Source organism: Sciurus vulgaris (assembly GCF_902686455.1).
Source record: "Sciurus vulgaris genome assembly, contig: HiC_scaffold_535_arrow_ctg1, whole genome shotgun sequence".
Lineage (NCBI taxonomy): Eukaryota > Metazoa > Chordata > Mammalia > Rodentia > Sciuridae > Sciurus > Sciurus vulgaris.
In genome coordinates this window covers 11,164-22,326 of record NW_027632493.1, presented here as the reverse complement: position 1 = coordinate 22,326, position 11,163 = coordinate 11,164, and positions in this window count along the sequence as shown.

Below are 11,163 nucleotides of genomic sequence, written 5' to 3'. Positions count from 1 at the left end.
GAGAAACTTATATATGCTCTTTCTACTAGTTCTATTCATATGGACCATGTTGTCATACACTGCTCCCAGGTCTACTGATGTAGACCTTTACTTTTCCAAGAAAAATGTGTTTTCACTTTTAAATAATATTGAAATTACTTTCATGTAATTTAACCTCCTGTGAGTTACATTCCATTTCAACATTTCTGCACATGCTGAATGTTCTTCCCACATCAAAACATCTCAATGGTTTTAAAAATATTTTCAGTATTATGTAAAACAATATTTATATGAAGACAAGATACTCCTACATGTGAGATAAACTAAGCATTTTACATAAAACAGCTTTGTTCATTCTTCTCCAAGATTTTATGCACCTACTCCTTTCTTTATATTTTATAAGAGGAAATTGAGGCTGAAAATTTTAATTGCTCAGGTTCACAGAGCTAACAAATGGCTATATGTGTTCTAATTTTTCCAGTGCTTTTCATCTAACCTGTACATTTTTTTTTGTTTTAGTCAAGCATTTTATTTGCACTTAAAGGCATATTTATTTTTGATACTCTACATATACAAGGAAAGCTGCTCAAACAATTTAAAAGTGAGGAAACTTATGGTGTCATATCAGTATGTTAGACATCAGAGAAAAGATGTGAAAATATTATTTAAAAAATTAATTATATCAGCAGAAATGAATAGTAAGCAGAATAAATGCAGGGTGATTTGTAAATTCAAAACTACATTGATCAGAAATGTAACTGGACAATTATGAGAGCACAGAACTGCATCAAAGGAGCACCAACTATTATATCAGGTGGATAATAAGGGTCAACTGAACCTAATATGCAAAATGCAGTAGAAAAGGCCCTGAATGTGAATTAAAGAATGCCTATACATAGGTTACTTTTCTGAAGAAATCTATTTTATTTGCAAGACACTAAATCTATAAGAGAAGGATTGTTAAATCATTGCAGTGCTTGGTAATGTGCCAGAAAATAATATGGTAAAAATCATGCGTGTGTCACTATTGAAAGGTACTAAATTCATGTGAACATATTCTAATATAAAATTCTAAAAATACCATCAAAACAATCAGAGATGTCTTAAAATTAATTTTTGGATAGAAAACCAGAAACCGTATGTTCACACTAGACCAAAATGTAATATTTCCCCTATATGCTTGAATTTGTCAATTACTGAGTTACATAAGATTAATCCAACATATATGAAAATATTAGAACTGTATTCATTTCATTTGCTTATTTTTTTGGTCGTGGGGAGGTGGATTGATTTCTAAGAAGGCAGTGGGATTAAGAAGTACAAGCATATTATATTGGATAATACTTGTTTAATTCAAGACAATAATTATTCTAAATTATATAACTCTCTTATTTGGGAAATTAAAGAGAATATCTGCATATAATAAACTAATGAAGTGATTATGCTATATAACTACAAACAAGGAACTAAGGCATAATTGAGGAATACAATTATCATTTTTGTGTAACAATGTAAAAGTATGAGCTAATTCTTGCACTGAATCACTTGAGAGCCATTTGAACCCTAATCAAAAAGAAAAAGGAAAAATAAAAGAAAAAATCTGAGGAGAAAAATAATGAGGACATGTGCAAATGCATAAGAAACAAAGAAAAGAATCATTGGGTAAAATAAAACAGAAACAAGTATGAACACTTCAATAATATCATATTTCTAAAACATCAGCTACATTGAAGAATGCAAAGTAGTAAAATAAATGTATTTCCTTAGTGAACTGCAAGATATAATGAAAGTATTTAGAATGGGTTTTAAGTTAATGAATTTTTAAAATTCTAGAAAAGACTCCAAGTTTGCCAAATACTTGTGACAAAATCAGATCACATTTATTTTCCTTTTTAGCATACAACAAAGAACACATCACATTTAAATATCCAAGGAAAAGTTTTTCAGTAGAATTTATTTAGGTGCAGATCTTGAGAATCAGTTTTGATCAATTTTGGATCAGTTTTCTATGCAAACTGGTAGCTTTTCTCATTTGACTCCAGTTAAAAAATTAATCAAAGAGCTCTTGATAGAAAAAAAAAGTAGGTCCAAATCTTCACCTTGTTGGTCTAGGATCAGACTTCCTTAACAGGACTCCCATAGCACAAGAAATAAAAGCTAGAATCAAACACTGGGATAGATTCAAACTAAAAAGCTTTCTCTCAGCAAAGGAAACTATCAGCAATGCGAAGAAAGAGCCTACAGAGTGGGAGAATATCTTTGCCACTCATACTTCAGATAGAGCACTAATCTCCAGAATCTATAAAGAACTCAATAAACTCTACTCCAAGAATTCAAATAATCCAGTTGACAAATGGGCCAAGGAAATGAATAGACACTTCACAGAAGAAGATCTACAAGCAATCAAAAAACATATGGAAAAATGTTCAACATCTCTAGTAATAAGAGAAATGCAAATCAAAACCACCCTAAGATTCCATCTCACCCCAATTAGAATGGCGATTATCAAGAATACAAGCAACAACAGTTGTTGGCGAGGATGTGTGGAGAAAGTTACACTCATACATTGCTGGTGGGGCTGCAAATTAGTGCAGCCACTCTGGAAAGCAGTGTGGAGATTCCTTAGAAAACTTGGAATGGACCCTCCATTTGACCCAGCTATCCCACTCCTTGGCCTATACCCAAAGGACTTAAAATCAGCATACTACAGAGATACAGCCACATCAATGTTCATAGCTGCTCAATTCACAATAGCCAGACTGTGGAACCAACCTAGATGCCCTTCAATTGATGAGTGGATAAAGAAACTGTGATATATATATATATATATATATATATATATATATATATATATACAATGGAATATTACTCAGCCATAAAGAATAAAATTATGGCATTTTCAGGCAAATGGATGAAATTGGAGAATATTATGCTAAGTGAGATAAGCCAATCTCAAAAAGCCAAAGGACGAATGATATCGCTAACAAGTGGATGATAACACATAATGGGTGGAGGGAAGTATTAGTGTTAGGGTTAGAGTTAGGGTTAGGGAGGGGGGCAAGTATGAAGGAAGGAAGCACTGTATAGAGGGAAAAGAGGGGTGGCAGGGGTGGGGGGAAGGGAAAAAATAACAGAATGAATCAAACAACATTACTCTATGTAAATTTATGATTACACAAATGGTATACCTTTACGCCATGTACAAACAGAGAAGCAATATGTATCCCATTTGTTTACAATAAAAAAAAGAGCTCTTGATCCCTGCTTCAGAGGATTAATAAAGTTTTTACTCTTGTTAGTCTTGTACATGCTAACATTCTGCACAGTGTCTATAAACAGAAAATCACTCAATAAGGGTGATTTTCTGGGAATTAAGGGCTAGCTTTTTCTGTTTGCAATGTAAACACAGTGCTTTTTAAAAGTAATTGGCATAATTATTAGAAAGAGTAAATTTCACAAGCAAGAAATATGCCTATGGTGTGAGTGTTCTTATAGTGGACTTTGAAGATGACATGAAAAAGTGAAATTTAGAGCAAAAATTTCCTTGCAATTATATATTGCCATTAGTGAATATGGGAAATAGTTGGGCCAGGCTAATTAGACAAAGAACAATATAACATATTTAGCCAAGAATATAAATGGTATTTTGATGTTCTTTTAGAAAATAACATTCCAGTTTATTCCTTCTATCATACCTAAGGATGATGTTTTCTATACTTTCTTGGCTTCACAAGGCATTATATTTGAAAGATTTACTTATTTGTAATCATGTTTTATGATACTGAGTTTTTTTAACTTTTTTTATTTATTTATTTTTTTATTTTATTGTAAACAAATGGGATACATGTTGATTCTCTGTTTGTACATGGCATACAGGCATACCATTTGTGTAACCATAAATTTACATAGAGTAATGTTTTTTGATTCATTCTGTTATTTTTTCACTTCCCCCCACCCCTCCCACCCCTCTTTTCCCTCTATACAGTGCTTCCTTCCTCCATACTTGCCCCCTCCCGAACCCTAACTCTAACCGTAACACTAACTTAAGTTTGTCTAATTGCTCTGGCTAGAGTCTCAAGAATGATGTTGAATAGAAGTGGTGAAAGAAGGCATCCCTGCCTTGTTCCAGTTTTTAGGGGAAATAGTTTCAGTTTTTCACCATTTAGAATGATATTAGCCATGGGCTTAGCATAAATGGCCTTTACAATATTAAGAAATGTTCCCACTATCCCTATTTTTTCTATTGTTTTGAGCATGAAGGGGTGCTGTATTTTATCAAATGCTTGTTCTGCATCTATTGAAATAATCATGTGATTCTTGACTTTAAGTCTATTGATATGGTGAATGACATTTATTGATGTCCTGATGTTGAACCAACCTTGCATCCCTGGGATGAAACCCACTTGATCATGGTGCACTATCTTTTTAATATGTTGTTGCATACGATTTGCTAAAATTTTGTTGAGAATTTTTGCATCGATGTTCATTAAGGATATTGGTCTGAAATTTTCTTTCCTTGATGAGTCTCTGTCTGGTTTAGGTATCAGTGTGATATTGGCTTCATAGAATGAGTTTGGGAGGGTTCCCTCCTCTTCTATTTTATGGAATACGTTGAGAAGTATTGGAATGAGCTCTTCTTTAAAGGTTTTGTAGAACTCGGCTGAGAACCCATCTGGTCCCGGACTTTTCTTTGTTGGTAGGCTGTTGATGACTTCTTCTATTTCGGTACTTGAAATTGGTCTATTTAAATTGTGTACGTCCTCCTCGTTCAGTTTAGGCAATTCATATGTCTCTAGAAACCTGTTGATGTCTTCGAAATTTTCTATTTTGTTGGAGAATAGATTTTCAAAATTGCTTCTAATTATGTTTTGTATTTCAATCCTGTCTGTTGTGATATTTCCTTGTTCATTCCGAATTTTAGTGATTTGGGTTCTCTCTCGTCTTCTCTTTGTTAGTGTGGCTAAAGGTTTATCAATTTTGTTTATTTTTTCGAAGAATCCAACTATTTATTTTGTCAATTTTTTGTATTGTTTCCTTTGTTTCAATTTCATTGATTTTAGCTCTGAATTTAACTATTTCCTGTCTTCTACTACTTTTGGTGCTATTCTGTTCTTTTTCTAGGGCTTTGAGCTGTAGTGTTAGGTCGTTTATTTGTTGAGTTTTACTTCTTTTATTAAATGCACTCCATGAAATAAATTTCCATCTAAGTACTGCTTTCATAGTGTCCCAGGGATTTTGATATGATGTTTCTTTGTTCTCATTTACCTCTAAGAATTTTTTAATTTCCTTCCTAATATCTTCTGTTATCCATTCATCATATAATAGCATATGGTTTAATCTCCAGATGTTGGAATAGTTTCTGTGTTTTACTCTTTCATTTATTTCTAACTTCAATCCATTATGAGCTGATAGAATACATGGCAGTGTCTCTATCTTCTTGTATTTGCTAACATTAGCTTTGTGGCATAATATATGGTCTATTTTAGAGAAGGATCCATGTGCTGCTGAGAAGAAAGTGTATTCGCTGTTGGTTGGATGGTATATTCTATAAATGTCTGTTAAGTCTAAATTATTGATTGTGTTATTGAGATCTATGGTTTCTTTGTTCAATTTTTGTCTGGAAGATCTGTCCAGTGGTGAGAGAGGCGTGTTAAAATCACCTAGTATTATTGTGTTATGGTCTATTTGGTTTCTGAAATTGAGAAGGATTTGTTTGACATACATGAGCCGGTGTTTGGGGCATAGATGTTTATGATTGTTACATCTTGCTGATTTATGCTTCCCTTAAGCAGTATGAAATGACCTTCTTTATCCCTTCTGACTAACTTTGGCTTGAAGTCCACATTATTGGAAATGAGGATGGATACTCCAGCTTTTTTGCTGAGTCCATGTGCATGGTATGTTTTTCCCCATCCTTTCACCTTTAGTCTATGGGTATCTTTTTCTGTGAGGTGAGTCTCTTGTAGGCAACATATTGTTGGATCTTTCTTTTTAATCCAATCTGCCAGTCTATGTGCTTTGATGGATGAATTCAGGCCATTAACGTTCAGGGTTATTATTGAGATATGATTTGGTTTCCCGGTCATTTGGTTCATTTGTTAAATTTTATTTATTTATTTTTTTGACACAACTTGGTTCCTCCTTTATTTGACAATTCCTTTAGGATAATTCCTCCCTTTGCTGATTTGCTTCTTTGTTTTTCATCTCTTCCTCGTGGAATATTTTGCTGAGAATGTTCTTTTATGCTGGCTTTCTTTTTGTAAATTCTTTTAGCTTTTGTTTATCATGGAAGGATTTTACTTCATCGTCAAATTTGAAGTTAAGTTTTGCTGGGTATAAGATTCTTGGTTGGTATCCATTTTCTTTCAGGGCTTGAAAAATGTTGTTCCAGGCCCTTCTAGCTTTTAGGGTCTGGATTGAGAAATCTGCTGATATCCGTATTAGTTTTCCCCTGAATGTAATTTGGTTCTTTTCTCTCACAGCCTTTAAAATTCTGTTTTTATTTTGTATGTTAGGCATTTTCATTATAATGTGCCTTGGTGTGGGTCTGTTGTAATTTTGTGTATTTGGAGTACTATAAGCCTCTTGAACTTGATTTTCCATTTCATTCTTCAGATTTGGGAAATTTTCTGATATTATTTCATTGAATAGATTGTTCATTCCTTTGGTTTGTTTCTCTAAGCCTTCCTCAATCCCAATAATTCTTAAATTTGGCCTTTTCATGATATCCCATAGTTCTTGTAGATTCTGTTCATGATTTCTTACCATCTTCTCTGTTTGTTCAACTTTGTTTTCAAGGTTAAATATTTTGTCTTCAATGTCTGAGGTTCTGTCTTCCAGGTGTTCTATCCTATTGGATATGCTTTCTATGGAGTTCTTAATTTGGTTTATTGTTTCCTTCATGTCAAGGATTTCTGTTTGTTTTTTTTTTTCAATATCTCTAACTCTTTATTGAAATGATCTTTTGCTTCCTGTATTTGCTCTTTTAACTGCCGATTGGTGCAATCATTCAATGCCTGCATTTGCTCTTTCATCTCATCATTCAGTGCTTGCATTTGCTCTTTCATCTCATCATTTGCTTCCCTGATCATTTTAATTATGTACATTCTGAACTCCTTTTCTGTCATTTCTTCTGCCATGCTATATTGGGTATTATTGATGTAACATCTAGATTTGTTTGCAGCATTTTCTTTCCTTGTTTTCTCATATTGTTCAGGTATCAGTGGACCGCTGAGATATTGTAGATTTCCTCTGTTTACTTACAATGTCCCTGAAGATTTCTATATATATCCCCTCTTAGCCTTCAGTAGGCTGAAGTCTTGGAGGAAGTTGATAATGCGGTGCTCCACAAGGAATCTGCCTCTATAGCAGTGGTGGCCTTCAGGTGGGGTATATTCCCTGCTAGTGGGCAGAGGTGTCTCCACTTGTTGACCAATGGTCATCCAAAGGGGAGCTAGGCTGTGGGCTTAGGCAAGGCCTGCTTGGGCCTGTGTCTCTGGTTTTAACATCCTTGTGGGGAAACCTCACCTGGCAGGGAAGACTCACCCGGTGGGGAGGTCTCGCTGGTCAGTTCCCTCCTAGAATTTCCTCTCAATTTACAGCTACCCCCTGGGCTGGGCTGCCTTCCTCTGCAAAGTTTCCAGGGGCCTAGCCCTACTTCCTGGGCCTGGGAGCCTCACCCATTGCAGATGAATCTTCTTAGGCTGCACCTCCTCAGAGAATCTGCCCTCAGGCCTGGAACCTTCGCTCCACCCCTAAGCCTGTCTCTCTGCGGCTCTTCCACCAAGAAGCCTCCTAGATCCTGGGACCATGCTCTGCACCTAATCGCCTGGCTATGCGGCCCCTCCTCTGAGCAGCCACCTGAGGCCCCGTACAATCGCTCTGAGTCCCAGAGACCCGCCACATACCTCTTCCTGCAGACAGCCACCCAGTATTCCGGTGCGGTCACTAGGAATCCAAGCAACTCACTGTGTGCCTCCTCCTCCCACCGACCACCCATAGCCCGGGGTAATCAATCACTCCAAGTCAAAATGACCCTCCCTGTTCCTCCTCCTTCTCCAGGTAACCCCCCAGGTGTTCAGGAGCGGTCACTCTGAGTGGCTCTGAATCCATGTGACCTTCTGCACGCGTCCTCTGGGCAGCTGCCTGGAGCTCTGGTGCGGCCACTGCAGACCAAGCGACCCACCACTCTTCTCCTCCAGGCAGCCCCCCTTTGTTCAGGAGCGGTCACTTTAAGTCCAAACAACTCACCACTCACCTTCTCCTCTGAGCAGCCGCCTGGAGCTCCAATGCAGTCACTGCAAGTCCAAACGCCCTGCCGCGCTCCTCCTCCTCCTCCTCCTCCTACTCCTCTGGGCAGGCCCCGGTGTTCAGAAGTGGTCTGAATCCAAACAGCTTGCCACGCAGCCCCTCCTCTGTCAACCGCCTGTAGCTCTGGTGCAGTCACTCCGAATCCAAGTGGCCCCGCTCCTCCTCCTCCTCGTCCTCAGGGCAGGCCCCTGTGTTCAGAAGCGGTCGCTCTATGTCCAAACAGCTCGCCGCGCAGCTTCTCCTCTGGCAACTGCCTGTAGCTCTCGTGTAGTCACTCCGAATCCAAGCGGCCACGCTCCTCCTCCTCCTCCTCAGGGCAGGCCCTGGTGTCCTGAGTCCACACAGCTCTCCTCGCTGCTCCTCCCTCGGCAGCCTCCGGAGCCCCAGTGGTGGCTCCGAGTCCCAGCACTGTGCTGAGCGGCCTCTTCTATGACGCTCCCAGTTGTCTGAGTTCACTGCTCCAGCGGGGCAAGGGGCCTTTCGCCGGCAGCTCTACTTCACAAAGTTCCCTGTGTTCTGGGACTACCGCCCCATCTGGGATGCCTCCCCAATGGGAGAGACTCACCCGGCTGCTTTGAGTTGGTCCCAAGTGTCTCAATTTCTCCTCTTTTGAATCCTGAGTCCTGGAGCAACATGAAATGCAGCCACCCTCTAGGCCACCGTCCCACATATGCTATTAATGTACTGACAAAGGAAACAAAGTAGACTTGGTCTACAACAAATTTTAAGAGATGCTGGTAGTTTTCCTGTTGTGATCTTTGTAATGGTAGACTAGAAGTCTGAGTGTGACAACTGACAGAGCTGAGGAATTTCTGCACATGACCATTCATGTACATTAATTGTTCGTTAACCTACAATCATTGTAGCAGGCTATAGAACATATTAAAGAATTCCAAATAAGGAGAAAAGGCACTAGGCTTTCTGGAAGAGGTAGACTTTTGAACTGAGATATGTATTATAAAGTGATGGATGCCAAAGACACTGTGCTAAGTGTTGAATGTCAAGGATCCAGATTTACAAATAAAGTGAAATGTCTTTTTCAATTGGATAATTTGGCATTTTGAGCTTACATGTCTATTCCATTCCAACTTTTTAAATAGATTTTTATCAAATTTGAAATGCACCCATAGGTACAGATAAATGTTGAAAGCTGGTGGAACTAGTTTATATTTGCATTTGAGACTGTGCTGAAATTTTTAGTTTGACAATTCTAAGCCAGTAAATATCTGCAATGCTCTGAAGCAGGGAATGTTACAGATATACAACACATGAATTAACAGGAGAGTAAACAAAGTGAGCAGGGACTGAGTGGTTCTTTGCACCCAGGGACTGGACAGATTTTGAGGAAGAACTGCTGCCTGAGCTGAGCTGGGAGAAGGGACAGAATTTTGATAGAGAGCAAAGAAAATTTTAGAACTTAGTAGATTTGCCTAGTTTAGATAGGGAAAGCATACTCAGGAAGAGATCTGGTGATAGATGAATTCTGAAAAGGAGGTATGGGTCTTGAAGTGTTCCATCTTAATATGTTGTTATACCTTCAAGAGTGATATCCATGTGAAGGAAGAATTCAGTAGAAAGTGGAAGGTACAGGAAGATGGGAGAAAATTATTACACTACTTCAAACATTGAAGGGAGAGTGACACAGTAATCAATTTTGAAGACATTTCAGAGGCAAGATTGAGAAGAACATGAGGTTAGTTTGAGGAATAAGCAAGTAGTGAAAATGAGGAAGAGGCAAACTGACTGACTATGAGGCTGGCAATATTTTAGTAACAATAGCTTATGAGAATTAAAGGCTTCCTGTGTGCCATTCTGGGCCACTCATCATGATTTTTCATTTAATACTACCAGTAGTGCTATTTTAAAGTTGAGGAAACTAAGGCACAGATATATTGCCCAGTTTACCCAAGATCACAATCTAGTAAGTGTCAGAGCCTGATTAAAATTTAGTTTCAATCCCAATCACTACTCTCACTGACTTAGAGCACCAGAAAAGAGCAGCTCTCTTGGAAAAGAAGCACTTTACTGACTGGGGATGCGAAAAATGGAAATGTTGTCACATTGAGGTATGGCTATGGAGAAAAATGGCCAAGGACAGAAGTCTGGCCTATGCTGCAACATAAAAAGTGATCCCCCTCCCCTCCACTCCCTCCTGTCTCCCACTCAACACTGCCCTCAGTCAGGAACTGATCTGCCTTTCTATCAAGTGTGTTTTCCTATTAGTTTCTTAGAGTTGCCCCTGGTTATCTCAGCCAGCTATCTCAAACATTCTTCTGAAGTCACAGGGTTGATTTGATCATTCATACTCTATAGATTAGATGCTGAAGGACAGGAAATGAGGGGGAATAAAGTCCAGAAACAAATGTGGTCTGACCTGGAGCACGGGGCTCCAGCTTTGCTTGGGACTTCTGCCAGACATGTCCCCAATATTAGCTACTTTCTGGACCATCTGTTGAATGTCTTATATTCAATATAATTTGCACTTTTATTACTCCCATTTCTATTAAATACTCATTGTGTGTAGGAAAAATAGGGGATTGTAGTAAAGAGTCCATAAAAAGGACTAAGAAACATCCCAGTAAAGCCAGGGTAATTGAGAACTGTGACAACTGAGGGTACAGAAATAAAGAGTTAGGGGCAGAAGTCAGTGATCTCTTTAAACAACAGACAGGACTAATAAAACCAAAGGGAATTTATTTTTTAAAATAATTTTTAGATATTGATGGACCTTTATTTTTTATTTATTTTTATGTAGTGCTGAGAATCAAACACAGTGCCTCACACATGCTAGTCAAGCACTCTACTTTTGAGCTGCAGGAAGGGGACACTATTGAAAATATCAACAAGATGGACAAGAACTCCAAACATAATATT